The sequence below is a fragment of the Dendropsophus ebraccatus genome, chromosome 8, assembly GCF_027789765.1.
Source record: "Dendropsophus ebraccatus isolate aDenEbr1 chromosome 8, aDenEbr1.pat, whole genome shotgun sequence".
NCBI lineage: Eukaryota > Metazoa > Chordata > Amphibia > Anura > Hylidae > Dendropsophus > Dendropsophus ebraccatus.
Genome location: NC_091461.1, coordinates 60,600,744 through 60,607,937, shown reverse-complemented (window position 1 = coordinate 60,607,937; position 7,194 = coordinate 60,600,744).

The following is a 7,194-nucleotide window of genomic DNA, read 5'->3' as shown; positions in this document are numbered from 1 at the left end:
CTGACATCCTCTGTGCTGCTCGGACCTCTCCTATAGATCAGCACCCTCCTCTCCTGACACCCTCTGTGCTGCTGTGACCTCCCCTATAGATCAGCACCCTCCTCTCCTGACATCCTCTGAGCTGCTATGACCTCCCCTTTAAGATCAGCACCCTCCTCTCCTGACATCCTCTGTGCTGCTGTGACCTTGTGACCTCCCCTATAAGATCAGCACCCTCCTCTCCTGACATCCTCTGTGCTGCTGTGACCCTGTGACCTCCCCTATAAGATCAGCCCCCTCCACTCCTGACAACCTCTGTGCAGCTGTCACCTTGGGGGGCAACAGCAAAAAACTAGGTGGCAATATGTTTATTGGGGGCAACAGCGGGTGAACAAGTCGCAATATGTTTATTGGGGGCAGCGGAGGTGGGGTGGACAATGCTAACTGGGGGTAGCAGCAAGGGACCAAACATTATGTTTATTGGGGCCAGCAGGGAAGGGAGGCAGGCAGTGTTTATTAGGGACAGCGTGGGGGGGGGGGCAGTAGCGGATTTTAATGTGGGCGGTTTTTGCGGATTGGGTGGACAGCCCGGGCCCCAGGCTACATTTAATCCGCCACTGGGTTTATGTGTCTACGTAATGCACTATATGGTAACAGCGACATGATACTATTACTCTATAGGTCAGCCTGAACACAACCATATGCAGGTTTACACAGATGCTCTAATGGTTTATATTTCTTTTTAATGAAATCCTTTCTTTGCAATTAATTATTAATAAAATGGGCCTATTGTGACGCTTATAACAGTTTTAGTTTTTCACCTATGGGGCTGTTTGGGGTTTAATTTTTTCCGCCTTGATCTCTAGTTTTTATTAATACCATGTTTGTGAAGATCGGATGTTTTGATCACTTTTTGTTTACTTTTATTTATATATAATGTAACAAAAAATCGGTAATCCTGGCACTTTTTTTGCTCTTTTCGGTTCCGCCGGTCGCCGTTAGTGATGACGCTTATTATATTTTAATAGATCGGAAAATTAAGCGAGCAGATCGCCGATTGGACTGCGCAGAGGTAGGTGAGAGACCTCCGGCGGTCCGTTACAACGATTGTGACCCCCGCAGTCACACTGCGGGGGTCCGGATTGTTAAGTGACAGGGGACTCCTACTGTCACTTAGACTTAAAGGGGTTAATGACACGCTGCAGCGTGATCACTGCAGCCTTTCATTAACAGTGAGGGCCGGGTTGCTTACTGCAGCCAGCCCCCACCCCCTATGAAGCGCGCTCCGCGCTATACATATATATATTCTCTGTACATCCACATTACAGCTCTATATAAATCAGATAGTGCTTTTAGAGCAGAGTGGTGGACGGTAACCTAGACAACGAGCTCTCAACATTGGGCAGCAAAGAGCGGCACATCAAAGGAAGGAGGCAAGTTTGCTGAAATAATGTATTTGCAAAAATAGTTAACGTGACGATCCCTACAATTATAACTATGTTAGTTGAGATAGGAATAACACTTTAATGTAATATGACTGATTATTGTTCTAAATGCAACACAGTCTACAGCATCATTAGCTCCCAAGCACTAAATCACCATCTGGAATTTAATAGGGAGCATCCAATGTCAATGTCAGGAATAAATAGTAGTATGTACTTCATGACTCAGGAATAATAAGCCAATTCATTACAATGTCATGTATGCTGCTCTCAGGGAGCTAGTAAAAACTCGTAACTGTCATTAAAGTGTGCCCAGTCACAGGTACTATAAGTACAGAGAGGTAATTCCTCACTCCTCTCTGCTGGTTATTAGTAGTAGTGTCATCAGTCTGGAATCTGCAGTATGTGTTGCTCCCTAGTGCAGTGCAGGTGTATGGTCATGTGCAAAATCTATACTATATATTACATCCTTGTATGTAAGGCTGGGCACAGCATCGGTCCAGTCCAATGGTATACATACATGAATACATTAATTTAGCAAACTTTTCTTCTTTTCCTAATATGCTGCTTTTTCCCTCCAATTGTTAACAGCTGGTTGTCTGGATTACTGACCACCACTCTGCTGTTAAAAAAAACAACAAAAAACAACGGTAGTCTGGCTGCTGTCTATATAGTTATAGTATACATATACAAATAGTATAAATATTTGTAATTATTATATAGTATTTGCAAAAATATAAAACTTGACAACTTGTCCTCATGTCCTACAAGTATAACTATGTTAGTTGAAATAGTTGGCCTTCCTGTTTTGAATTTCATAGGTCTTCTCCTTTAGAGGGGTAGTGCGGTGCTACTCATTTATACACTAAATAAGACACATTACAAACTTATACAACTTTGTAATGTGTGTTATTTAAGTGAATGTTCCCCTTTCCCGTGTTCCCCCCACCCCCGGAAGTGTGGTGCATTATACTCACATAATTACTGTCAACCCCGGCCGCCATCTTGGGACAATGACGTCATCTTCTGGAGGCCGGCCGGACCGCTCCAGCACTCTCTCATGCTGCCCCCCCCTCTGGTGCGCCATCAGCTGCTCAGCCGCGATTGTCTGAGCAAAGTTATCATGTTTCTCCTCCTCGTCTTTTAAGGTCCATAACGCTTTTCTTTTTCTACCTATAGAGGTACACGGTAACTTTTTTTTTTTGCAGAACTAATTGTACTTTTTAAAAACAGCATTCATTTTACCATCTACACTGCTAACCCTAACAATACAACTTTTTTTTTTTTTAATACATGACGTAACCAAAAATATATACATATATTTTAGTTTATGCTATTGCCTGTACAAGATCAGTAACATTACATTTTAATAGTTTGGGTAATTCTGCACACGATGATACCAAATATGCTTAAATTTTTTACCTTTTTTTTAATATATTTAAAAAAGGGAGAAGAGGAGGAATAAAATATTAGGGGATGGTATTTTTTATTTAAAAAACTTTCTTTTAACACCTTTTAAGCTATCTTTAGATTACGTATACCATGGCAGGCATCAAGCTATTCTGGGGTAACCAAATCTGCCGTGCAGCATCTAGCAAATCATCCCTCACATGCTGCATTCGCTATTGATCACGGTATGTAGTGGATTAAACTGCAGTTGCATTGTAATATACAACCAGCACCTGCTGTATATGGAGAGTGCGCCTCTTAGTGAAACCGGCAGGGCAATTGGGGACAGGCCTAATTTAAAGGAGACCCATCACCCCCGTGTCGGGGTGACAGGCTCCCGACTCCCAGCTAGTTCCCGTCATACTGACCTCATGTCGCTGAGTCCCGCTCCCGGAACCGGGACGGAGATATCCTGGTCAGAAGCCGGCGCGCACGCTGTGGAGATAGGTCCGGCGTCTATAGAGAATGAATGCAGCCGTGCGCGCTGCAGAGAGAGTCCGGCTCCATTCATTCTCTATGGACGCCGCCCCGCACCGGCTTCTGACCAGGATATCTCCGTCCCGGGACCGGCTTCGGGAGCGGGACTTGGCGACATGAGGTCAGTATAAGGGGATCTAGCTGGGGGTCGGGGGGGTGACAGGTCCTCTTTAAATGTCCCCCCATATGTCCAACAGTAAATGTGTGCCATGTTTCTAATATATTAATGGGGTCGGTGTGTAAGTAGCATAAAAAGTATGTGGCGAGTTTTTTAGTGGCACATGCGGTATGTAGTATGTTAGTGGCACATATTGTCTGTGCTATGTTATTGACACAATGAGTATGTGATGAATATGTTAGTGGCACATGAGATATGTGACAAGTATATTAGTGGTACATAGGGTATAGGTTGTATATGTAAATGGAACATGAAGTTTGTGGCAAGTGTGTTAGTGGTAGATGTGGTGTGATGGGTAAATGAGTGGTACATGCAGTATGTAGTGGGTATGTAATTGGCACATGTGGCATGTGATAAGTATGTTAGTAGCACAGGTGGTATGTGAAGAGTATGTTAGTTGTAGATGTGGTGTGATGGGTAAATGAGTGGTACATGCAGAATGTAGTGGGTATGTAATTGGCACATGTGGTGTCAGGATATATGGGACCAGTAAGACAAAGGACAGGTGCAGCCCTAACACTGGCACCCGCCCCGCTGTCCCTGCCTACTTGTCCCAACAGCCCTAAACTGCAGCGGACAACTGGTCGGCGGTCCCTATCCTATATAGTGTGGACACATAACAAGGACAAGACAAACAAAACAAAATAAATACATGTCAGGGGTCAGCGCAGTACAAAAGCGAGATCCGAGACAGTAGTCAGAATCCAGAAAGCCAAAAGTCATAAATACCAGATATACCAAAATGCAGGAAATGCTAGGTCAAGATACACTAGTAAAGGTTTGATATTGTGTTCAGTTATTTAGTTACATTGATATAAAATCTTGGGATTTCCGTTTTATAAATATTTCGCTGTCAATTGGAATGCTACATAAAAATACAAACATTCTGCAACTTCAGGCAGAAAGCGAATCCGCAACAGAATTTTCCTGGCGGAAATTCCGTAAGGAGGGTTGAGTTTACTTATTCATTATTTTCTCACTCCCCCTGCCTAACTGATGTTTTCAATTTTCTTGGGACTTCCGCTTTAATATTTCCCTGACAAGTGGCATGCTACATAAAAATACATTCTGCAACTTCAGGCTAACAACATTGTTGGAACAAGTAACACCTTAACTTACAGTAATATATACAGTTTGTCCATGGGGTACTAAGGCACAGAGTCCACTCCGTGTCTAGGTTCAAGGAAATCACCATCCCTCTAGGCCTTCTACTAGTGGAGTCCAAACTGCCTCAGCATCACAGGGGAGCCCATTCTAATGGAGACCATGTCCTTCACCCATTTCCACAACATTGAGGGGCCACTCGAGCCGAAGCTGCAGACGGTTGTTTTCATTCTGTATTACATTTCCTGTTTTCACATCCATAGTAGGTTACATTATTGAGCCTCAATGCAAAATTGTGACTTTCCAACTCCCCACATATGTTAACAGTAGTGGACTTTTAGTGTATGCTGAGATTTCTAATTTCTTGTAGGTTTTCCGATCTTAAGAATATGTTAGGCATTGCAGTATACCAGCAGTCAATATATAACCCTTTTGATAACCACATGATGTATTATAATATAAGAAACTATAACACCCATGGTATGCAAATTTTTTGTACATCCTGGGAGTTGTAGTTTAAGAACACCACAACACCCAGCATGGACAGAAGGTCTAACGAGGACCCTCCCGACGACCTTCCTAGCCGAGGCACCTCCCTACCACTAACGCAGACCCTCCTGGTGCCCTTCCCAGCCCCTAGCGCAGACCCACCCGGCAACCAGCCCAGGAAAGCTTCCTAATGCTTTCCTATCCCCACCTTACCCCAAATAGAGTACATACAGTAAGGTCAGGTATTGTTATATACATACTCATGGTACAGTATAGCGCAGGGTCACTTATTTAATCAGTTAGTAAAGGGATACTTTTGGGTTTAGGGCTTTGAGGTTTGCAGTGTTTCCTGGAAGGAAAAAGAAACAGCGCACTTAACGTAAGGTACACAGTTGCAGGGGGATATTAGCAGGTTTGTTTGCAAGAATCTGCTCACATTTCCCTTTTAAGGGGTGGCCTGGTTTATTTTTTTCTTTGTTATTGTTAAAGAGGTCAGGCTGAGAAAAAAAAAATGTTCCAAGGGTCCCCGTGATCTTCACCTTCTGATCTCTCCTCGACCCAGGAATTTCTGACTCTCCTCAGCTAATGGCTGGTTAAGAGGGCATTTCCCTGTTTCCTGAAAGGACCAGGAAACAGTCATAAGCAAGAACCACCCCATTAAGGATAGAAGAATAAAGACTGGATGGGCTGCTTTCAGGCGAATTAAGCGCCAACTCCTTAAAGGGGTTATCCAGCGCTACAAATACATGGCCACTTTTCCCCTACTTTTGTCTTCAGTTTGCGTGGGGTTTTGAAATTCAGTTCCATTGAAGTGAATGGAGCTTAATTGCAAACCGCACCTGAACTGGAGACAACAGTAGGGGGAAAAGTGGCCATGTTTTTGTAGCGCTGGATAACCCCTTTAAATGGTTTATCTGGTTTTCGGTAAATTGTATTTAAACACCTAAAGATATATAACTTACAATTATAGTGTTATCACTAGTAGTCCTGGCTTCATCATGCTTTATTGTGATACACCCTTCACGGTATGGGCCCTATTACACCAACAGATTATCTGAGAGATTTTTTTTTTCAAGCCAAAGCCAGGAATGGGAATGGAGAGAGAGAGAGAGAGATTTTTTACTGGGACGTGTAGGGAGAGAGTGTGGTGTGATTACAGCATGCGGCCTTGTGATAGATGATGCTACAGAAAGAGAAGACAGGGAGTAAATGCAACAGGTGCTGCAATCTCACTGTGCAATACTCTGCGTATATTGACATGTTCTGGATCAGCTGTGGGCGGAGAACTTGCAGGAGTAATGGGGGAGGGGAGTAAGCAGGGGGGGAGGCCTGTGATGGACAGCTGAGGAGAAGCAATGCATTTTGGGAAGCTGTAGAACAGCACACCTGCTCAATCAGGAAGCACAGAACTAAGATCCCTAAAACAAATCGATTGTTTGTGCTTTCAGAAGTGGGGCAGACAGGCACGGAATGCTATATGCTTACCGTGTTTATTTACCAGATGTTGGAGTGCCCCTTTAATTTTCCTTTATATTCCCTCCTAACTTTTCTGTAATTCATAACAAAGCGTTTCTTCTATTACAGAACAATCCCTACTGAAATCCTGACATCTTTGTAATGCCAACCATGCCACCTATAGTTTTACCTGTCAGTTTCCTAGCCTGACCACAGCCAGTGTATCAGTATATGGGTGCCAGCCTCCCCATGATGACCTCTCTGGGTGCTGACCCCTCAGCGCACCCCTGTGTCTGTAAACGGTTATTTAGCTGTCGGTAAAAGGTGTTCTTCCGGTTTTTAATGTGTTTACGGACTACTATGCCAATCTATGGACGAGCCCTTAAAGTAAATATACAGTACTTGTTAGCCATAGTAGTGAGTAACAAGGAAAGCTCATGCAATCTGCCCTAAATACTCTTCATATAGCATGCACGGCAGTAAACAGGTGACGTAGATGTGACGTAAACAACTTCATTCCAGGTTCCGAGAATAAAGGAAACATAAGAAAGAAACCGGGAACTCCCTGTGACATTCGAGTCACTACGTAATCACTGAGTCACATGACCCGAGAAGAGCCAC